The 21,675-nt window shown below is 70.4% G+C and overlaps 11 non-coding genes across 11 annotated transcripts; all 11 read right to left on the bottom strand.

Moving 5' to 3' along the window:
• Positions 1–1,235: 1,235 nt before the first annotated feature.
• LOC135363275 (5S ribosomal RNA) lies at positions 1,236–1,354 on the bottom strand. The gene has a single exon (XR_010408922.1). It is a non-coding gene; the product is annotated as a 5S ribosomal RNA (ribosomal RNA).
• Positions 1,355–3,167: 1,813 nt separating this feature from the next.
• LOC135363274 (5S ribosomal RNA) lies at positions 3,168–3,286 on the bottom strand. The gene has a single exon (XR_010408921.1). It is a non-coding gene; the product is annotated as a 5S ribosomal RNA (ribosomal RNA).
• Positions 3,287–5,096: 1,810 nt separating this feature from the next.
• LOC135363273 (5S ribosomal RNA) lies at positions 5,097–5,215 on the bottom strand. Its single transcript, XR_010408920.1, has one exon. It is a non-coding gene; the product is annotated as a 5S ribosomal RNA (ribosomal RNA).
• A 1,815-nt stretch (positions 5,216–7,030) lies between these two features.
• On the bottom strand, positions 7,031–7,149 carry LOC135363272 (5S ribosomal RNA). Its single transcript, XR_010408919.1, has one exon. It is a non-coding gene; the product is annotated as a 5S ribosomal RNA (ribosomal RNA).
• A 1,809-nt stretch (positions 7,150–8,958) lies between these two features.
• On the bottom strand, positions 8,959–9,077 carry LOC135363271 (5S ribosomal RNA). The gene has a single exon (XR_010408918.1). It is a non-coding gene; the product is annotated as a 5S ribosomal RNA (ribosomal RNA).
• A 1,815-nt stretch (positions 9,078–10,892) lies between these two features.
• Positions 10,893–11,011, bottom strand: LOC135363270 (5S ribosomal RNA). Its single transcript, XR_010408917.1, has one exon. It is a non-coding gene; the product is annotated as a 5S ribosomal RNA (ribosomal RNA).
• A 1,810-nt stretch (positions 11,012–12,821) lies between these two features.
• On the bottom strand, positions 12,822–12,940 carry LOC135363269 (5S ribosomal RNA). The gene has a single exon (XR_010408916.1). It is a non-coding gene; the product is annotated as a 5S ribosomal RNA (ribosomal RNA).
• Positions 12,941–14,755: 1,815 nt separating this feature from the next.
• LOC135363268 (5S ribosomal RNA) lies at positions 14,756–14,874 on the bottom strand. Its single transcript, XR_010408915.1, has one exon. It is a non-coding gene; the product is annotated as a 5S ribosomal RNA (ribosomal RNA).
• Positions 14,875–16,683: 1,809 nt separating this feature from the next.
• LOC135363267 (5S ribosomal RNA) lies at positions 16,684–16,802 on the bottom strand. Its single transcript, XR_010408914.1, has one exon. It is a non-coding gene; the product is annotated as a 5S ribosomal RNA (ribosomal RNA).
• Positions 16,803–18,615: 1,813 nt separating this feature from the next.
• LOC135363265 (5S ribosomal RNA) lies at positions 18,616–18,734 on the bottom strand. The gene has a single exon (XR_010408912.1). It is a non-coding gene; the product is annotated as a 5S ribosomal RNA (ribosomal RNA).
• A 1,809-nt stretch (positions 18,735–20,543) lies between these two features.
• On the bottom strand, positions 20,544–20,662 carry LOC135363264 (5S ribosomal RNA). Its single transcript, XR_010408911.1, has one exon. It is a non-coding gene; the product is annotated as a 5S ribosomal RNA (ribosomal RNA).
• Positions 20,663–21,675: the final 1,013 nt, after the last annotated feature.

The raw sequence follows: 21,675 nt of genomic DNA, 5'->3' as shown, positions 1-21,675 counted from the left end.
GAAGAGAGAGACAGAGAGGGAGACACAGACAGAGTATCCAACACACGCCCCCGCTCTGGCCCCAAGACAGACAGACGCGGACCCTGACCTGGATGCGGACAGGGACGGAGACACAGGGGCACACCACAGAAACAGACACACACCCCCCACCCCACACCCCACACCCCACACACCCCACACACCCCCACACCCCCACACCCCCACCCACCCCCCCACCCATCCCCCCCACACACACACACACAAACAGGAGGAGACTGTGTTGGCTAGGCAGCTAGCCCTCGGGAGGGTGGTCGTGCTTGGGTGGGCTCTGGGCACCGAGGAGCCCCTCGGGGCCGAGATGCGCAGCCAAGGCGTCACGAGACCCGCTCTGCTCCCGTTCCCGCCCTGGACCCACTCTGGTCCTCGGGGCATGTGGGCGATTCCTCCTCTGCTGTCGTCCTTTATATGGGGGGCTGCTTTGGGGCGAGGTGCAGGGCGCCCCCCTCTCCCCATCTTGCTGAGCGAGCGAGCCTCGGTCTTCGCTTCGCTGTTGCAGGGAGACTAAGCACGGATTCTGGTGCCAGCGGGTGGTCCCGGGCGCCAAGGGGGGAGGCCCCGGGCGACCGGCCATCTTGTGTCCTGCCCACCCGGAGCGGGGACCCCCGGCACGGGGGCAAAGGGACGGTGTTCCAAGGGAAGGAAGGGAATGCCCGCGGGTGGGAGCGCACCCCAGGGCTGCTGGGGACAAGGTGGAGGCGGGCCCAGGCCTAAGGTGGGGCCAGTTGCCCAGTGCGGTCGTGCGCTCCGGGCGGCCCGATGGAATGGCTAGGGGATCTGGGGATGAGGGCCCGAGGCGCAGGACCATGGGAGGACACGCCTGCCCAGAGCGGGTGCCGTCCGGCCCGCGCTGGCCCCGGCCCATCGGTGCCAGGGTCATCGTCGCCCTCCCGCGTTCCCTCCCTCCGAAGGCGTCGCCTTCGCCCACCCCGCCCGCCCCCATCGACCCCCAGCCCACCCCTCTGGATCCGGTGTGCGTGGGCGTGGTGGCTTGGAGGCCCAAGGGCTGGCTGGAAGACGCCTGCCCCTGCAGGGGGCACCTGCTGCGAGCCAGGGACTCGCGGTGCGGTGCGCGGCTGGCGAGGGGCCAGGGGGGCACGGGGCGTTTGGAGGAAGCCTAGTTGGGCAAGGGGGCGGGGTGCTGTGGCGGTAAAGGTATGGGAAGGGTGGCCCAAGGGGAAAGAAAAGGCAAAGAAAAAAGCCTACAGCACCCGGTATTCCCAGGCGGTCTCCCATCCAAGTACTAACCAGGCCCGACCCTGCTTAGCTTCCGAGATCAGACGAGATCGGGCGCGTTCAGGGTGGTATGGCCGTAGACGTGTGCGGCTGCCGCTGGCCGCCCTAAGAGCCTGCTCTGCGCCTCCCGGGCCCAGCCGTGCCCCTCCTCAGCCCTCACCCGAACCCCGCCTGCCCTGCGCCTTGCACCTGCCTGCCTGCCAGCCGCCCAGGGGACGTGGCCCCTCCGGTGCCCCGCAGTCGTGGAAGTCCGGGCGCTCTCCCTGCCGGGGACTCTCCAGTCCCGGGGGCCGCCGCCGCCCCACCGCCTCCTGGCTACCGGCATGGCAAAGGGAAGCGTCGGGGCGGGGCGCGGTGGGCGCGGCCCCTGAGGTGTTTTCCGCGCCCCCCACCCCCAGCGTCCCACCCGTCGCCCTAGGCCAAGCCAGGCCGGCCACCAGGCCTTTCTGCCTCTCCACCCCGCCTGGCTCCAAGCCAACCCGGAGCCACCGGCGCCCCCAGGGACCCTCCTCATCAGCCCAACCCCGTCGCCCTTCCTCCGCCACCCTTCCCCTGCCCACCCACCGACAAGAGGACCCGACTGAGGGACACCGGAAGCCGGCTGGCATAGACAGACGCACAGACCCACGGGGAAAGACAGAGACACGGACGGACGGACGGACGGAGATGTAGACAGAGAGGAAGAGAGGGACAGAGAGGGAGAACACAGACAGAGTATCCAACACACACCCCCGCTCTGGCCCCAAGACAGACAGACGCGGACCCTGACCTGGATGCGGACAGGGACGGAGACACAGGGGCACACCCCAGAAACAGACACACACACCACACACACACCACACACACCACACACACACCACACACACACACACACACACACACAGAGGAAGAGACTGTGTTGGCTAGGCAGCTAGCCCTCCTCGGGAGGGTGGTCGTGCTTGGGTGGGCTCTGGGCACCGAGGAGCCCCCCGGGGCCGAGGTCGCGCAGCCAAGGCCTCAGGAGACCCGCCCTGCTCCCGTTCCCGCCCAGGACCCACTCTGGGCCTGGGGGCGTGCGGGCGATTCCTCCTCTGCTCTCGTCCTTTATTTGGGGGGCCGCTTTGGGGCGTGGTGCAGGGCCGCCCCCTCCCGCCGTCTTGCCGAGCGAGCGAGCCTCGCTGTGCGCTTCGCTGTTGCGGGGACACTGAGCACGGAGTCGGGGGCCAACGGGTGGTCCCGGGTGCCAACGGGGGAGGCCCCGGGCGGTCGGCCATCTTGTGTCCTGCCCACACGGAGCGAGGACCCCCGGCCTGGGGGCAGAGGGACGGTGTTCCGCGGGAAGGAAGGGAATGCCCGCGCGCGCGGGAGCGCAGCCCAGGGCGGGTGGGGAGAAGGTGGAGGCGGGCCCAGGCCTAAGGTGGGGCCGGTTGCCCGGTGCGCTTGTGCACTCGGGGCGGCCCAAGGGAATGGCTAGGGGCTCCGGGGATGAGGCCCCGAGGCGCAGGACCTTGGGAGGGCACGCCTGCCGAGACGGGGTGCCGTCCCGCCCGCGCTCCCCCCGCCCCAAGCCCGCGGGCGGTCCTCGCCGCCCTCCCCCTTTCCCTCCCTGCGAAGCCGCCGCCTCCGCCCACCCAGCCCGCCCCCACCTCCCCCAGCCCGCCCCTCTGGATCGGGTGTGCGTGGGCGTGGTGGCTGTGAGGTGGAAGGGCTGGGGGCTGCCTGCCGGTGCAGCGGGCACAAGCTGCGAGACAGGGACCCTCGGTGCGGTGCGCGGCTGGCGAGGGGCCAGGGGGGCACCGGGCGTTTGCAGGAGGCCTTGTTGGGCAAGGGGCGGAGGGGGCGGGGCGGGGGGGGGGACTGTGGCGGCGAAGGGAGAGGAAGGGAGGCCGAAGGGGAAAGAAAAGGCAAAGAAAAAAAGCCTACAGCACCCGGTATTCCCAGGCGGTCTCCCATCCAAGTACTAACCAGGCCCGACCCTGCTTAGCTTCCGAGATCAGACGAGATCGGGCGCGTTCAGGGTGGTATGGCCGTAGACGTGTGCCGCTGCCGCTGGCCGCCCTAAGAGCCTGCTCTGCGCCTCCGGGCCGCAGCCGTGCCCCTCCTCAGCCCCCAACCGCCCCACGCCTGCCCTGTGCCTTGCACCTGCCTGCCTGCCAAACCGCCCAGAGGACGTGGCGCCTCCAGCGCCCCGCAGTCGCGGAACACCGAGCGCTCTCACGGCCCGATACTCTCCAGACCCGGGGGCCGCCGCCTGGCTCCCGAGAGGGCCAAGGGGAGCGTCGGGGCGCGGGGGGCGTGGCCCGCGCGCTGTTCTCCGCGCCCCCCCACCCCCGGCGCCCCACCCGCCGCCCTTAGGGCAAGCCAGGCCCGCCACCAGGCCCTTCCGCCTCTCCACCCCGGCCTGGTTCCAAGCCAACCCGGAGCCACCGGCGCCCCCAGGGACCCTCCTCATCAGCCCAACCCCGTCGCCCTTCCTCCGCCACCCTTCCCCTGCCCACCCACCGACAAGAGGACCCGACTGAGGGACACCAGAAGCCGGCTGGCATAGACAGACGCACAGACCCACGGGGAAAGACAGAGACACGGACGGACGGAGATGTAGACAGAGAGGAAGAGAGAGACAGAGAGGGAGACACAGACAGAGTATCCAACACACGCCCCCGCTCTGGCCCCAAGACAGACAGACGCGGACCCTGACCTGGATGCGGACAGGGACGGAGACACAGGGGCACACCACAGAAACAGACACACACCCCCCACCCCACACCCCACACCCCACACACCCCACACACCCCCACACCCCCACACCCCCACCCACCCCCCCACCCATCCCCCCCCCACACACACACACAAACAGGAGGAGACTGTGTTGGCTAGGCAGCTAGCCCTCGGGAGGGTGGTCGTGCTTGGGTGGGCTCTGGGCACCGAGGAGCCCCTCGGGGCCGAGATGCGCAGCCAAGGCGTCACGAGACCCGCTCTGCTCCCGTTCCCGCCCTGGACCCACTCTGGTCCTCGGGGCATGTGGGCGATTCCTCCTCTGCTGTCGTCCTTTATATGGGGGGCTGCTTTGGGGCGAGGTGCAGGGCGTCCCCCTCTCCCCATCTTGCTGAGCGAGCGAGCCTCGGTCTTCGCTTCGCTGTTGCAGGGAGACTAAGCACGGATTCTGGTGCCAGCGGGTGGTCCCGGGCGCCAAGGGGGGAGGCCCCGGGCGACCGGCCATCTTGTGTCCTGCCCACCCGGAGCGGGGACCCCCGGCACGGGGGCAAAGGGACGGTGTTCCAAGGGAAGGAAGGGAATGCCCGCGGGTGGGAGCGCACCCCAGGGCTGCTGGGGACAAGGTGGAGGCGGGCCCAGGCCTAAGGTGGGGCCAGTTGCCCAGTGCGGTCGTGCGCTCCGGGCGGCCCGATGGAATGGCTAGGGGATGTGGGGATGAGGGCCCGAGGCGCAGGACCATGGGAGGACACGCCTGCCCAGAGCGGGTGCCGTCCGGCCCGCGCTGGCCCCGGCCCATCGGTGCCAGGGTCATCGTCGCCCTCCCGCGTTCCCTCCCTCCGAAGGCGTCGCCTTCGCCCACCCCGCCCGCCCCCATCGACCCCCAGCCCACCCCTCTGGATCCGGTGTGCGTGGGCGTGGTGGCTTGGAGGCCCAAGGGCTGGCTGGAAGACGCCTGCCCCTGCAGGGGGCACCTGCTGCGAGCCAGGGACTCGCGGTGCGGTGCGCGGCTGGCGAGGGGCCAGGGGGGCACGGGGCGTTTGGAGGAAGCCTAGTTGGGCAAGGGGGCGGGGTGCTGTGGCGGTAAAGGTATGGGAAGGGTGGCCCAAGGGGAAAGAAAAGGCAAAGAAAAAAGCCTACAGCACCCGGTATTCCCAGGCGGTCTCCCATCCAAGTACTAACCAGGCCCGACCCTGCTTAGCTTCCGAGATCAGACGAGATCGGGCGCGTTCAGGGTGGTATGGCCGTAGACGTGTGCGGCTGCCGCTGGCCGCCCTAAGAGCCTGCTCTGCGCCTCCCGGGCCCAGCCGTGCCCCTCCTCAGCCCTCACCCGAACCCCGCCTGCCCTGCGCCTTGCACCTGCCTGCCTGCCAGCCGCCCAGGGGACGTGGCCCCTCCGGTGCCCCGCAGTCGTGGAAGTCCGGGCGCTCTCCCTGCCGGGGACTCTCCAGTCCCGGGGGCCGCCGCCGCCCCACCGCCTCCTGGCTACCGGCATGGCAAAGGGAAGCGTCGGGGCGGGGCGCGGTGGGCGCGGCCCCTGAGGTGTTTTCCGCGCCCCCCACCCCCAGCGTCCCACCCGTCGCCCTAGGCCAAGCCAGGCCGGCCACCAGGCCTTTCTGCCTCTCCACCCCGCCTGGCTCCAAGCCAACCCGGAGCCACCGGCGCCCCCAGGGACCCTCCTCATCAGCCCAACCCCGTCGCCCTTCCTCCGCCACCCTTCCCCTGCCCACCCACCGACAAGAGGACCCGACTGAGGGACACCGGAAGCCGGCTGGCATAGACAGACGCACAGACCCACGGGGAAAGACAGAGACACGGACGGACGGACGGACGGAGATGTAGACAGAGAGGAAGAGAGGGACAGAGAGGGAGAACACAGACAGAGTATCCAACACACACCCCCGCTCTGGCCCCAAGACAGACAGACGCGGACCCTGACCTGGATGCGGACAGGGACGGAGACACAGGGGCACACCCCAGAAACAGACACACACACCACACACACACCACACACACCACACACACACCACACACACACACACACACACACACACAGAGGAAGAGACTGTGTTGGCTAGGCAGCTAGCCCTCCTCGGGAGGGTGGTCGTGCTTGGGTGGGCTCTGGGCACCGAGGAGCCCCCCGGGGCCGAGGTCGCGCAGCCAAGGCCTCAGGAGACCCGCCCTGCTCCCGTTCCCGCCCAGGACCCACTCTGGGCCTGGGGGCGTGCGGGCGATTCCTCCTCTGCTCTCGTCCTTTATTTGGGGGGCCGCTTTGGGGCGTGGTGCAGGGCCGCCCCCTCCCGCCGTCTTGCCGAGCGAGCGAGCCTCGCTGTGCGCTTCGCTGTTGCGGGGACACTGAGCACGGAGTCGGGGGCCAACGGGTGGTCCCGGGTGCCAACGGGGGAGGCCCCGGGCGGTCGGCCATCTTGTGTCCTGCCCACACGGAGCGAGGACCCCCGGCCTGGGGGCAGAGGGACGGTGTTCCGCGGGAAGGAAGGGAATGCCCGCGCGCGCGGGAGCGCAGCCCAGGGCGGGTGGGGAGAAGGTGGAGGCGGGCCCAGGCCTAAGGTGGGGCCGGTTGCCCGGTGCGCTTGTGCACTCGGGGCGGCCCAAGGGAATGGCTAGGGGCTCCGGGGATGAGGCCCCGAGGCGCAGGACCTTGGGAGGGCACGCCTGCCGAGACGGGGTGCCGTCCCGCCCGCGCTCCCCCCGCCCCAAGCCCGCGGGCGGTCCTCGCCGCCCTCCCCCTTTCCCTCCCTGCGAAGCCGCCGCCTCCGCCCACCCAGCCCGCCCCCACCTCCCCCAGCCCGCCCCTCTGGATCGGGTGTGCGTGGGCGTGGTGGCTGTGAGGTGGAAGGGCTGGGGGCTGCCTGCCGGTGCAGCGGGCACAAGCTGCGAGACAGGGACCCTCGGTGCGGTGCGCGGCTGGCGAGGGGCCAGGGGGGCACCGGGCGTTTGCAGGAGGCCTTGTTGGGCAAGGGGCGGAGGGGGCGGGGCGGGGGGGGGGACTGTGGCGGCGAAGGGAGAGGAAGGGAGGCCGAAGGGGAAAGAAAAGGCAAAGAAAAAAAGCCTACAGCACCCGGTATTCCCAGGCGGTCTCCCATCCAAGTACTAACCAGGCCCGACCCTGCTTAGCTTCCGAGATCAGACGAGATCGGGCGCGTTCAGGGTGGTATGGCCGTAGACGTGTGCCGCTGCCGCTGGCCGCCCTAAGAGCCTGCTCTGCGCCTCCGGGCCGCAGCCGTGCCCCTCCTCAGCCCCCAACCGCCCCACGCCTGCCCTGTGCCTTGCACCTGCCTGCCTGCCAAACCGCCCAGAGGACGTGGCGCCTCCAGCGCCCCGCAGTCGCGGAACACCGAGCGCTCTCACGGCCCGATACTCTCCAGACCCGGGGGCCGCCGCCTGGCTCCCGAGAGGGCCAAGGGGAGCGTCGGGGCGCGGGGGGCGTGGCCCGCGCGCTGTTCTCCGCGCCCCCCCACCCCCGGCGCCCCACCCGCCGCCCTTAGGGCAAGCCAGGCCCGCCACCAGGCCCTTCCGCCTCTCCACCCCGGCCTGGTTCCAAGCCAACCCGGAGCCACCGGCGCCCCCAGGGACCCTCCTCATCAGCCCAACCCCGTCGCCCTTCCTCCGCCACCCTTCCCCTGCCCACCCACCGACAAGAGGACCCGACTGAGGGACACCAGAAGCCGGCTGGCATAGACAGACGCACAGACCCACGGGGAAAGACAGAGACACGGACGGACGGAGATGTAGACAGAGAGGAAGAGAGAGACAGAGAGGGAGACACAGACAGAGTATCCAACACACGCCCCCGCTCTGGCCCCAAGACAGACAGACGCGGACCCTGACCTGGATGCGGACAGGGACGGAGACACAGGGGCACACCACAGAAACAGACACACACCCCCCACCCCACACCCCACACCCCACACACCCCACACACCCCCACACCCCCACACCCCCACCCACCCCCCCACCCATCCCCCCCCCCACACACACACAAACAGGAGGAGACTGTGTTGGCTAGGCAGCTAGCCCTCGGGAGGGTGGTCGTGCTTGGGTGGGCTCTGGGCACCGAGGAGCCCCTCGGGGCCGAGATGCGCAGCCAAGGCGTCACGAGACCCGCTCTGCTCCCGTTCCCGCCCTGGACCCACTCTGGTCCTCGGGGCATGTGGGCGATTCCTCCTCTGCTGTCGTCCTTTATATGGGGGGCTGCTTTGGGGCGAGGTGCAGGGCGTCCCCCTCTCCCCATCTTGCTGAGCGAGCGAGCCTCGGTCTTCGCTTCGCTGTTGCAGGGAGACTAAGCACGGATTCTGGTGCCAGCGGGTGGTCCCGGGCGCCAAGGGGGGAGGCCCCGGGCGACCGGCCATCTTGTGTCCTGCCCACCCGGAGCGGGGACCCCCGGCACGGGGGCAAAGGGACGGTGTTCCAAGGGAAGGAAGGGAATGCCCGCGGGTGGGAGCGCACCCCAGGGCTGCTGGGGACAAGGTGGAGGCGGGCCCAGGCCTAAGGTGGGGCCAGTTGCCCAGTGCGGTCGTGCGCTCCGGGCGGCCCGATGGAATGGCTAGGGGATCTGGGGATGAGGGCCCGAGGCGCAGGACCATGGGAGGACACGCCTGCCCAGAGCGGGTGCCGTCCGGCCCGCGCTGGCCCCGGCCCATCGGTGCCAGGGTCATCGTCGCCCTCCCGCGTTCCCTCCCTCCGAAGGCGTCGCCTTCGCCCACCCCGCCCGCCCCCATCGACCCCCAGCCCACCCCTCTGGATCCGGTGTGCGTGGGCGTGGTGGCTTGGAGGCCCAAGGGCTGGCTGGAAGACGCCTGCCCCTGCAGGGGGCACCTGCTGCGAGCCAGGGACTCGCGGTGCGGTGCGCGGCTGGCGAGGGGCCAGGGGGGCACGGGGCGTTTGGAGGAAGCCTAGTTGGGCAAGGGGGCGGGGTGCTGTGGCGGTAAAGGTATGGGAAGGGTGGCCCAAGGGGAAAGAAAAGGCAAAGAAAAAAGCCTACAGCACCCGGTATTCCCAGGCGGTCTCCCATCCAAGTACTAACCAGGCCCGACCCTGCTTAGCTTCCGAGATCAGACGAGATCGGGCGCGTTCAGGGTGGTATGGCCGTAGACGTGTGCGGCTGCCGCTGGCCGCCCTAAGAGCCTGCTCTGCGCCTCCCGGGCCCAGCCGTGCCCCTCCTCAGCCCTCACCCGAACCCCGCCTGCCCTGCGCCTTGCACCTGCCTGCCTGCCAGCCGCCCAGGGGACGTGGCCCCTCCGGTGCCCCGCAGTCGTGGAAGTCCGGGCGCTCTCCCTGCCGGGGACTCTCCAGTCCCGGGGGCCGCCGCCGCCCCACCGCCTCCTGGCTACCGGCATGGCAAAGGGAAGCGTCGGGGCGGGGCGCGGTGGGCGCGGCCCCTGAGGTGTTTTCCGCGCCCCCCACCCCCAGCGTCCCACCCGTCGCCCTAGGCCAAGCCAGGCCGGCCACCAGGCCTTTCTGCCTCTCCACCCCGCCTGGCTCCAAGCCAACCCGGAGCCACCGGCGCCCCCAGGGACCCTCCTCATCAGCCCAACCCCGTCGCCCTTCCTCCGCCACCCTTCCCCTGCCCACCCACCGACAAGAGGACCCGACTGAGGGACACCGGAAGCCGGCTGGCATAGACAGACGCACAGACCCACGGGGAAAGACAGAGACACGGACGGACGGACGGACGGAGATGTAGACAGAGAGGAAGAGAGGGACAGAGAGGGAGAACACAGACAGAGTATCCAACACACACCCCCGCTCTGGCCCCAAGACAGACAGACGCGGACCCTGACCTGGATGCGGACAGGGACGGAGACACAGGGGCACACCCCAGAAACAGACACACACACCACACACACACCACACACACCACACACACACACCACACACACACACACACACACACACAGAGGAAGAGACTGTGTTGGCTAGGCAGCTAGCCCTCCTCGGGAGGGTGGTCGTGCTTGGGTGGGCTCTGGGCACCGAGGAGCCCCCCGGGGCCGAGGTCGCGCAGCCAAGGCCTCAGGAGACCCGCCCTGCTCCCGTTCCCGCCCAGGACCCACTCTGGGCCTGGGGGCGTGCGGGCGATTCCTCCTCTGCTCTCGTCCTTTATTTGGGGGGCCGCTTTGGGGCGTGGTGCAGGGCCGCCCCCTCCCGCCGTCTTGCCGAGCGAGCGAGCCTCGCTGTGCGCTTCGCTGTTGCGGGGACACTGAGCACGGAGTCGGGGGCCAACGGGTGGTCCCGGGTGCCAACGGGGGAGGCCCCGGGCGGTCGGCCATCTTGTGTCCTGCCCACACGGAGCGAGGACCCCCGGCCTGGGGGCAGAGGGACGGTGTTCCGCGGGAAGGAAGGGAATGCCCGCGCGCGCGGGAGCGCAGCCCAGGGCGGGTGGGGAGAAGGTGGAGGCGGGCCCAGGCCTAAGGTGGGGCCGGTTGCCCGGTGCGCTTGTGCACTCGGGGCGGCCCAAGGGAATGGCTAGGGGCTCCGGGGATGAGGCCCCGAGGCGCAGGACCTTGGGAGGGCACGCCTGCCGAGACGGGGTGCCGTCCCGCCCGCGCTCCCCCCGCCCCAAGCCCGCGGGCGGTCCTCGCCGCCCTCCCCCTTTCCCTCCCTGCGAAGCCGCCGCCTCCGCCCACCCAGCCCGCCCCCACCTCCCCCAGCCCGCCCCTCTGGATCGGGTGTGCGTGGGCGTGGTGGCTGTGAGGTGGAAGGGCTGGGGGCTGCCTGCCGGTGCAGCGGGCACAAGCTGCGAGACAGGGACCCTCGGTGCGGTGCGCGGCTGGCGAGGGGCCAGGGGGGCACCGGGCGTTTGCAGGAGGCCTTGTTGGGCAAGGGGCGGAGGGGGCGGGGCGGGGGGGGGGACTGTGGCGGCGAAGGGAGAGGAAGGGAGGCCGAAGGGGAAAGAAAAGGCAAAGAAAAAAAGCCTACAGCACCCGGTATTCCCAGGCGGTCTCCCATCCAAGTACTAACCAGGCCCGACCCTGCTTAGCTTCCGAGATCAGACGAGATCGGGCGCGTTCAGGGTGGTATGGCCGTAGACGTGTGCCGCTGCCGCTGGCCGCCCTAAGAGCCTGCTCTGCGCCTCCGGGCCGCAGCCGTGCCCCTCCTCAGCCCCCAACCGCCCCACGCCTGCCCTGTGCCTTGCACCTGCCTGCCTGCCAAACCGCCCAGAGGACGTGGCGCCTCCAGCGCCCCGCAGTCGCGGAACACCGAGCGCTCTCACGGCCCGATACTCTCCAGACCCGGGGGCCGCCGCCTGGCTCCCGAGAGGGCCAAGGGGAGCGTCGGGGCGCGGGGGGCGTGGCCCGCGCGCTGTTCTCCGCGCCCCCCCACCCCCGGCGCCCCACCCGCCGCCCTTAGGGCAAGCCAGGCCCGCCACCAGGCCCTTCCGCCTCTCCACCCCGGCCTGGTTCCAAGCCAACCCGGAGCCACCGGCGCCCCCAGGGACCCTCCTCATCAGCCCAACCCCGTCGCCCTTCCTCCGCCACCCTTCCCCTGCCCACCCACCGACAAGAGGACCCGACTGAGGGACACCAGAAGCCGGCTGGCATAGACAGACGCACAGACCCACGGGGAAAGACAGAGACACGGACGGACGGAGATGTAGACAGAGAGGAAGAGAGAGACAGAGAGGGAGACACAGACAGAGTATCCAACACACGCCCCCGCTCTGGCCCCAAGACAGACAGACGCGGACCCTGACCTGGATGCGGACAGGGACGGAGACACAGGGGCACACCACAGAAACAGACACACACCCCCCACCCCACACCCCACACCCCACACACCCCACACACCCCCACACCCCCACACCCCCACCCACCCCCCCACCCATCCCCCCCCCCACACACACACAAACAGGAGGAGACTGTGTTGGCTAGGCAGCTAGCCCTCGGGAGGGTGGTCGTGCTTGGGTGGGCTCTGGGCACCGAGGAGCCCCTCGGGGCCGAGATGCGCAGCCAAGGCGTCACGAGACCCGCTCTGCTCCCGTTCCCGCCCTGGACCCACTCTGGTCCTCGGGGCATGTGGGCGATTCCTCCTCTGCTGTCGTCCTTTATATGGGGGGCTGCTTTGGGGCGAGGTGCAGGGCGTCCCCCTCTCCCCATCTTGCTGAGCGAGCGAGCCTCGGTCTTCGCTTCGCTGTTGCAGGGAGACTAAGCACGGATTCTGGTGCCAGCGGGTGGTCCCGGGCGCCAAGGGGGGAGGCCCCGGGCGACCGGCCATCTTGTGTCCTGCCCACCCGGAGCGGGGACCCCCGGCACGGGGGCAAAGGGACGGTGTTCCAAGGGAAGGAAGGGAATGCCCGCGGGTGGGAGCGCACCCCAGGGCTGCTGGGGACAAGGTGGAGGCGGGCCCAGGCCTAAGGTGGGGCCAGTTGCCCAGTGCGGTCGTGCGCTCCGGGGCGGCCCGATGGAATGGCTAGGGGATCTGGGGATGAGGGCCCGAGGCGCAGGACCATGGGAGGACACGCCTGCCCAGAGCGGGTGCCGTCCGGCCCGCGCTGGCCCCGGCCCATCGGTGCCAGGGTCATCGTCGCCCTCCCGCGTTCCCTCCCTCCGAAGGCGTCGCCTTCGCCCACCCCGCCCGCCCCCATCGACCCCCAGCCCACCCCTCTGGATCCGGTGTGCGTGGGCGTGGTGGCTTGGAGGCCCAAGGGCTGGCTGGAAGACGCCTGCCCCTGCAGGGGGCACCTGCTGCGAGCCAGGGACTCGCGGTGCGGTGCGCGGCTGGCGAGGGGCCAGGGGGGCACGGGGCGTTTGGAGGAAGCCTAGTTGGGCAAGGGGGCGGGGTGCTGTGGCGGTAAAGGTATGGGAAGGGTGGCCCAAGGGGAAAGAAAAGGCAAAGAAAAAAGCCTACAGCACCCGGTATTCCCAGGCGGTCTCCCATCCAAGTACTAACCAGGCCCGACCCTGCTTAGCTTCCGAGATCAGACGAGATCGGGCGCGTTCAGGGTGGTATGGCCGTAGACGTGTGCGGCTGCCGCTGGCCGCCCTAAGAGCCTGCTCTGCGCCTCCCGGGCCCAGCCGTGCCCCTCCTCAGCCCTCACCCGAACCCCGCCTGCCCTGCGCCTTGCACCTGCCTGCCTGCCAGCCGCCCAGGGGACGTGGCCCCTCCGGTGCCCCGCAGTCGTGGAAGTCCGGGCGCTCTCCCTGCCGGGGACTCTCCAGTCCCGGGGGCCGCCGCCGCCCCACCGCCTCCTGGCTACCGGCATGGCAAAGGGAAGCGTCGGGGCGGGGCGCGGTGGGCGCGGCCCCTGAGGTGTTTTCCGCGCCCCCCACCCCCAGCGTCCCACCCGTCGCCCTAGGCCAAGCCAGGCCGGCCACCAGGCCTTTCTGCCTCTCCACCCCGCCTGGCTCCAAGCCAACCCGGAGCCACCGGCGCCCCCAGGGACCCTCCTCATCAGCCCAACCCCGTCGCCCTTCCTCCGCCACCCTTCCCCTGCCCACCCACCGACAAGAGGACCCGACTGAGGGACACCGGAAGCCGGCTGGCATAGACAGACGCACAGACCCACGGGGAAAGACAGAGACACGGACGGACGGACGGACGGAGATGTAGACAGAGAGGAAGAGAGGGACAGAGAGGGAGAACACAGACAGAGTATCCAACACACACCCCCGCTCTGGCCCCAAGACAGACAGACGCGGACCCTGACCTGGATGCGGACAGGGACGGAGACACAGGGGCACACCCCAGAAACAGACACACACACCACACACACACCACACACACCACACACACACACCACACACACACACACACACACACACAGAGGAAGAGACTGTGTTGGCTAGGCAGCTAGCCCTCCTCGGGAGGGTGGTCGTGCTTGGGTGGGCTCTGGGCACCGAGGAGCCCCCCGGGGCCGAGGTCGCGCAGCCAAGGCCTCAGGAGACCCGCCCTGCTCCCGTTCCCGCCCAGGACCCACTCTGGGCCTGGGGGCGTGCGGGCGATTCCTCCTCTGCTCTCGTCCTTTATTTGGGGGGCCGCTTTGGGGCGTGGTGCAGGGCCGCCCCCTCCCGCCGTCTTGCCGAGCGAGCGAGCCTCGCTGTGCGCTTCGCTGTTGCGGGGACACTGAGCACGGAGTCGGGGGCCAACGGGTGGTCCCGGGTGCCAACGGGGGAGGCCCCGGGCGGTCGGCCATCTTGTGTCCTGCCCACACGGAGCGAGGACCCCCGGCCTGGGGGCAGAGGGACGGTGTTCCGCGGGAAGGAAGGGAATGCCCGCGCGCGCGGGAGCGCAGCCCAGGGCGGGTGGGGAGAAGGTGGAGGCGGGCCCAGGCCTAAGGTGGGGCCGGTTGCCCGGTGCGCTTGTGCACTCGGGGCGGCCCAAGGGAATGGCTAGGGGCTCCGGGGATGAGGCCCCGAGGCGCAGGACCTTGGGAGGGCACGCCTGCCGAGACGGGGTGCCGTCCCGCCCGCGCTCCCCCCGCCCCAAGCCCGCGGGCGGTCCTCGCCGCCCTCCCCCTTTCCCTCCCTGCGAAGCCGCCGCCTCCGCCCACCCAGCCCGCCCCCACCTCCCCCAGCCCGCCCCTCTGGATCGGGTGTGCGTGGGCGTGGTGGCTGTGAGGTGGAAGGGCTGGGGGCTGCCTGCCGGTGCAGCGGGCACAAGCTGCGAGACAGGGACCCTCGGTGCGGTGCGCGGCTGGCGAGGGGCCAGGGGGGCACCGGGCGTTTGCAGGAGGCCTTGTTGGGCAAGGGGCGGAGGGGGCGGGGCGGGGGGGGGGACTGTGGCGGCGAAGGGAGAGGAAGGGAGGCCGAAGGGGAAAGAAAAGGCAAAGAAAAAAAGCCTACAGCACCCGGTATTCCCAGGCGGTCTCCCATCCAAGTACTAACCAGGCCCGACCCTGCTTAGCTTCCGAGATCAGACGAGATCGGGCGCGTTCAGGGTGGTATGGCCGTAGACGTGTGCCGCTGCCGCTGGCCGCCCTAAGAGCCTGCTCTGCGCCTCCGGGCCGCAGCCGTGCCCCTCCTCAGCCCCCAACCGCCCCACGCCTGCCCTGTGCCTTGCACCTGCCTGCCTGCCAAACCGCCCAGAGGACGTGGCGCCTCCAGCGCCCCGCAGTCGCGGAACACCGAGCGCTCTCACGGCCCGATACTCTCCAGACCCGGGGGCCGCCGCCTGGCTCCCGAGAGGGCCAAGGGGAGCGTCGGGGCGCGGGGGGCGTGGCCCGCGCGCTGTTCTCCGCGCCCCCCCACCCCCGGCGCCCCACCCGCCGCCCTTAGGGCAAGCCAGGCCCGCCACCAGGCCCTTCCGCCTCTCCACCCCGGCCTGGTTCCAAGCCAACCCGGAGCCACCGGCGCCCCCAGGGACCCTCCTCATCAGCCCAACCCCGTCGCCCTTCCTCCGCCACCCTTCCCCTGCCCACCCACCGACAAGAGGACCCGACTGAGGGACACCAGAAGCCGGCTGGCATAGACAGACGCACAGACCCACGGGGAAAGACAGAGACACGGACGGACGGAGATGTAGACAGAGAGGAAGAGAGAGACAGAGAGGGAGACACAGACAGAGTATCCAACACACGCCCCCGCTCTGGCCCCAAGACAGACAGACGCGGACCCTGACCTGGATGCGGACAGGGACGGAGACACAGGGGCACACCACAGAAACAGACACACACCCCCCACCCCACACCCCACACCCCACACACCCCACACACCCCCACACCCCCACACCCCCACCCACCCCCCCACCCATCCCCCCCCCCACACACACACAAACAGGAGGAGACTGTGTTGGCTAGGCAGCTAGCCCTCGGGAGGGTGGTCGTGCTTGGGTGGGCTCTGGGCACCGAGGAGCCCCTCGGGGCCGAGATGCGCAGCCAAGGCGTCACGAGACCCGCTCTGCTCCCGTTCCCGCCCTGGACCCACTCTGGTCCTCGGGGCATGTGGGCGATTCCTCCTCTGCTGTCGTCCTTTATATGGGGGGCTGCTTTGGGGCGAGGTGCAGGGCGCCCCCCTCTCCCCATCTTGCTGAGCGAGCGAGCCTCGGTCTTCGCTTCGCTGTTGCAGGGAGACTAAGCACGGATTCTGGTGCCAGCGGGTGGTCCCGGGCGCCAAGGGGGGAGGCCCCGGGCGACCGGCCATCTTGTGTCCTGCCCACCCGGAGCGGGGACCCCCGGCACGGGGGCAAAGGGACGGTGTTCCAAGGGAAGGAAGGGAATGCCCGCGGGTGGGAGCGCACCCCAGGGCTGCTGGGGACAAGGTGGAGGCGGGCCCAGGCCTAAGGTGGGGCCAGTTGCCCAGTGCGGTCGTGCGCTCCGGGCGGCCCGATGGAATGGCTAGGGGATGTGGGGATGAGGGCCCGAGGCGCAGGACCATGGGAGGACACGCCTGCCCAGAGCGGGTGCCGTCCGGCCCGCGCTGGCCCCGGCCCATCGGTGCCAGGGTCTTCGTCGCCCTCCCGCGTTCCCTCCCTCCGAAGGCGTCGCCTTCGCCCACCCCGCCCGCCCCCATCGACCCCCAGCCCAGCCCTCTGGATCCGGTGTGCGTGGGCGTGGTGGCTTGGAGGCCCAAGGGCTGGCTGGAAGACGCCTGCCCCTGCAGGGGGCACCTGCTGCGAGCCAGGGACTCGCGGTGCGGTGCGCGGCTGGCGAGGGGCCAGGGGGGCACGGGGCGTTTGGAGGAAGCCTAGTTGGGCAAGGGGGCGGGGTGCTGTGGCGGTAAAGGTATGGGAAGGGTGGCCCAAGGGGAAAGAAAAGGCAAAGAAAAAAGCCTACAGCACCCGGTATTCCCAGGCGGTCTCCCATCCAAGTACTAACCAGGCCCGACCCTGCTTAGCTTCCGAGATCAGACGAGATCGGGCGCGTTCAGGGTGGTATGGCCGTAGACGTGTGCGGCTTCCGCTGGCCGCCCTAAGAGCCTGCTCTGCGCCTCCCGGGCCCAGCCGTGCCCCTCCTCAGCCCTCACCCGAACCCCGCCTGCCCTGCGCCTTGCACCTGCCTGCCTGCCAGCCGCCCAGGGGACGTGGCCCCTCCGGTGCCCCGCAGTCGTGGAAGTCCGGGCGCTCTCCCTGCCGGGGACTCTCCAGTCCCGGGGGCCGCCGCCGCCCCACCGCCTCCTGGCTACCGGCATGGCAAAGGGAAGCGTCGGGGCGGGGCGCGGTGGGCGCGGCCCCTGAGGTGTTTTCCGCGCCCCCCACCCCCAGCGTCCCACCCGTCGCCCTAGGCCAAGCCAGGCCGGCCACCAGGCCTTTCTGCCTCTCCACCCCGCCTGGCTCCAAGCCAACCCGGAGCCACCGGCGCCCCCAGGGACCCTCCTCATCAGCCCAACCCCGTCGCCCTTCCTCCGCCACCCTTCCCCTGCCCACCCACCGACAAGAGGACCCGACTGAGGGACACCGGAAGCCGGCTGGCATAGACAGACGCACAGACCCACGGGGAAAGACAGAGACACGGACGGACGGACGGACGGAGATGTAGACAGAGAGGAAGAGAGGGACAGAGAGGGAGAACACAGACAGAGTATCCAACACACACCCCCGCTCTGGCCCCAAGACAGACAGACGCGGACCCTGACCTGGATGCGGACAGGGACGGAGACACAGGGGCACACCCCAGAAACAGACACACACACCACACACACACCACACACACCACACACACACCACACACACACACACACACACACACAGAGGAAGAGACTGTGTTGGCTAGGCAGCTAGCCCTCCTCGGGAGGGTGGTCGTGCTTGGGTGGGCTCTGGGCACCGAGGAGCCCCCCGGGGCCGAGGTCGCGCAGCCAAGGCCTCAGGAGACCCGCCCTGCTCCCGTTCCCGCCCAGGACCCACTCTGGGCCTGGGGGCATGCGGGCGATTCCTCCTCTGCTCTCGTCCTTTATTTGGGGGGCCGCTTTGGGGCGTGGTGCAGGGCCGCCCCCTCCCGCCGTCTTGCCGAGCGAGCGAGCCTCGCTGTGCGCTTCGCTGTTGCGGGGACACTGAGCACGGAGTCGGGGGCCAACGGGTGGTCCCGGGTGCCAACGGGGGAGGCCCCGGGCGGTCGGCCATCTTGTGTCCTGCCCACACGGAGCGAGGACCCCCGGCCTGGGGGCAGAGGGACGGTGTTCCGCGGGAAGGAAGGGAATGCCCGCGCGCGCGGGAGCGCAGCCCAGGGCGGGTGGGGAGAAGGTGGAGGCGGGCCCAGGCCTAAGGTGGGGCCGGTTGCCCGGTGCGCTTGTGCACTCGGGGCGGCCCAAGGGAATGGCTAGGGGCTCCGGGGATGAGGCCCCGAGGCGCAGGACCTTGGGAGGGCACGCCTGCCGAGACGCGGTGCCGTCCCGCCCGCGCTCCCCCCGCCCCAAGCCCGCGGGCGGTCCTCGCCGCCCTCCCCCTTTCCCTCCCTGCGAAGCCGCCGCCTCCGCCCACCCAGCCCGCCCCCACCTCCCCCAGCCCGCCCCTCTGGATCGGGTGTGCGTGGGCGTGGTGGCTGTGAGGTGGAAGGGCTGGGGGCTGCCTGCCGGTGCAGCGGGCACAAGCTGCGAGACAGGGACCCTCGGTGCGGTGCGCGGCTGGCGAGGGGCCAGGGGGGCACCGGGCGTTTGCAGGAGGCCTTGTTGGGCAAGGGGCGGAGGGGGCGGGGCGGGGGGGGGGACTGTGGCGGCGAAGGGAGAGGAAGGGAGGCCGAAGGGGAAAGAAAAGGCAAAGAAAAAAAGCCTACAGCACCCGGTATTCCCAGGCGGTCTCCCATCCAAGTACTAACCAGGCCCGACCCTGCTTAGCTTCCGAGATCAGACGAGATCGGGCGCGTTCAGGGTGGTATGGCCGTAGACGTGTGCCGCTGCCGCTGGCCGCCCTAAGAGCCTGCTCTGCGCCTCCGGGCCGCAGCCGTGCCCCTCCTCAGCCCCCAACCGCCCCACGCCTGCCCTGTGCCTTGCACCTGCCTGCCTGCCAAACCGCCCAGAGGACGTGGCGCCTCCAGCGCCCCGCAGTCGCGGAACACCGAGCGCTCTCACGGCCCGATACTCTCCAGACCCGGGGGCCGCCGCCTGGCTCCCGAGAGGGCCAAGGGGAGCGTCGGGGCGCGGGGGGCGTGGCCCGCGCGCTGTTCTCCGCGCCCCCCCACCCCCGGCGCCCCACCCGCCGCCCTTAGGGCAAGCCAGGCCCGCCACCAGGCCCTTCCGCCTCTCCACCCCGGCCTGGTTCCAAGCCAACCCGGAGCCACCGGCGCCCCCAGGGACCCTCCTCATCAGCCCAACCCCGTCGCCCTTCCTCCGCCACCCTTCCCCTGCCCACCCACCGACAAGAGGACCCGACTGAGGGACACCAGAAGCCGGCTGGCATAGACAGACGCACAGACCCACGGGGAAAGACAGAGACACGGACGGACGGAGATGTAGACAGAGAGGAAGAGAGAGACAGAGAGGGAGACACAGACAGAGTATCCAACACACGCCCCCGCTCTGGCCCCAAGACAGACAGACGCGGACCCTGACCTGGATGCGGACAGGGACGGAGACACAGGGGCACACCACAGAAACAGACACACACCCCCCACCCCACACCCCACACCCCACACACCCCACACACCCCCACACCCCCACACCCCCACCCACCCCCCCACCCATCCCCCCCCCCCCCCACACACAAACAGGAGGAGACTGTGTTGGCTAGGCAGCTAGCCCTCGGGAGGGTGGTCGTGCTTGGGTGGGCTCTGGGCACCGAGGAGCCCCTCGGGGCCGAGATGCGCAGCCAAGGCGTCACGAGACCCGCTCTGCTCCCGTTCCCGCCCTGGACCCACTCTGGTCCTCGGGGCATGTGGGCGATTCCTCCTCTGCTGTCGTCCTTTATATGGGGGGCTGCTTTGGGGCGAGGTGCAGGGCGCCCCCCTCTCCCCATCTTGCTGAGCGAGCGAGCCTCGGTCTTCGCTTCGCTGTTGCAGGGAGACTAAGCACGGATTCTGGTGCCAGCGGGTGGTCCCGGGCGCCAAGGGGGGAGGCCCCGGGCGACCGGCCATCTTGTGTCCTGCCCACCCGGAGCGGGGACCCCCGGCACGGGGGCAAAGGGACGGTGTTCCAAGGGAAGGAAGGGAATGCCCGCGGGTGGGAGCGCACCCCAGGGCTGCTGGGGACAAGGTGGAGGCGGGCCCAGGCCTAAGGTGGGGCCAGTTGCCCAGTGCGGTCGTGCGCTCCGGGCGGCCCGATGGAATGGCTAGGGGATCTGGGGATGAGGGCCCGAGGCGCAGGACCATGGGAGGACACGCCTGCCCAGAGCGGGTGCCGTCCGGCCCGCGCTGGCCCCGGCCCATCGGTGCCAGGGTCATCGTCGCCCTCCCGCGTTCCCTCCCTCCGAAGGCGTCGCCTTCGCCCACCCCGCCCGCCCCCATCGACCCCCAGCCCACCCCTCTGGATCCGGTGTGCGTGGGCGTGGTGGCTTGGAGGCCCAAGGGCTGGCTGGAAGACGCCTGCCCCTGCAGGGGGCACCTGCTGCGAGCCAGGGACTCGCGGTGCGGTGCGCGGCTGGCGAGGGGCCAGGGGGGCACGGGGCGTTTGGAGGAAGCCTAGTTGGGCAAGGGGGCGGGGTGCTGTGGCGGTAAAGGTATGGGAAGGGTGGCCCAAGGGGAAAGAAAAGGCAAAGAAAAAAGCCTACAGCACCCGGTATTCCCAGGCGGTCTCCCATCCAAGTACTAACCAGGCCCGACCCTGCTTAGCTTCCGAGATCAGACGAGATCGGGCGCGTTCAGGGTGGTATGGCCGTAGACGTGTGCGGCTGCCGCTGGCCGCCCTAAGAGCCTGCTCTGCGCCTCCCGGGCCCAGCCGTGCCCCTCCTCAGCCCTCACCCGAACCCCGCCTGCCCTGCGCCTTGCACCTGCCTGCCTGCCAGCCGCCCAGGGGACGTGGCCCCTCCGGTGCCCCGCAGTCGTGGAAGTCCGGGCGCTCTCCCTGCCGGGGACTCTCCAGTCCCGGGGGCCGCCGCCGCCCCACCGCCTCCTGGCTACCGGCATGGCAAAGGGAAGCGTCGGGGCGGGGCGCGGTGGGCGCGGCCCCTGAGGTGTTTTCCGCGCCCCCCACCCCCAGCGTCCCACCCGTCGCCCTAGGCCAAGCCAGGCCGGCCACCAGGCCTTTCTGCCTCTCCACCCCGCCTGGCTCCAAGCCAACCCGGAGCCACCGGCGCCCCCAGGGACCCTCCTCATCAGCCCAACCCCGTCGCCCTTCCTCCGCCACCCTTCCCCTGCCCACCCACCGACAAGAGGACCCGACTGAGGGACACCGGAAGCCGGCTGGCATAGACAGACGCACAGACCCACGGGGAAAGACAGAGACACGGACGGACGGACGGACGGAGATGTAGACAGAGAGGAAGAGAGGGACAGAGAGGGAGAACACAGACAGAGTATCCAACACACACCCCCGCTCTGGCCCCAAGACAGACAGACGCGGACCCTGACCTGGATGCGGACAGGGACGGAGACACAGGGGCACACCCCAGAAACAGACACACACACCACACACACACCACACACACCACACACACACCACACACACACACACACACACAGAGGAAGAGACTGTGTTGGCTAGGCAGCTAGCCCTCCTCGGGAGGGTGGTCGTGCTTGGGTGGGCTCTGGGCACCGAGGAGCCCCCCGGGGCCGAGGTCGCGCAGCCAAGGCCTCAGGAGACCCGCCCTGCTCCCGTTCCCGCCCAGGACCCACTCTGGGCCTGGGGGCGTGCGGGCGATTCCTCCTCTGCTCTCGTCCTTTATTTGGGGGGCCGC

This window comes from Mirounga angustirostris, unplaced genomic scaffold (genome assembly GCF_029215605.1).
Source record: "Mirounga angustirostris isolate CCGP_5_RB_7025 unplaced genomic scaffold, mMirAng1.0.hap1 SCAF_97, whole genome shotgun sequence".
In the NCBI taxonomy this organism is placed as follows: Eukaryota; Metazoa; Chordata; class Mammalia; order Carnivora; family Phocidae; genus Mirounga; species Mirounga angustirostris.
The sequence above is the reverse complement of the archived record's forward strand: the minus strand, read 5'-3'. Positions and strand labels throughout refer to the sequence as shown.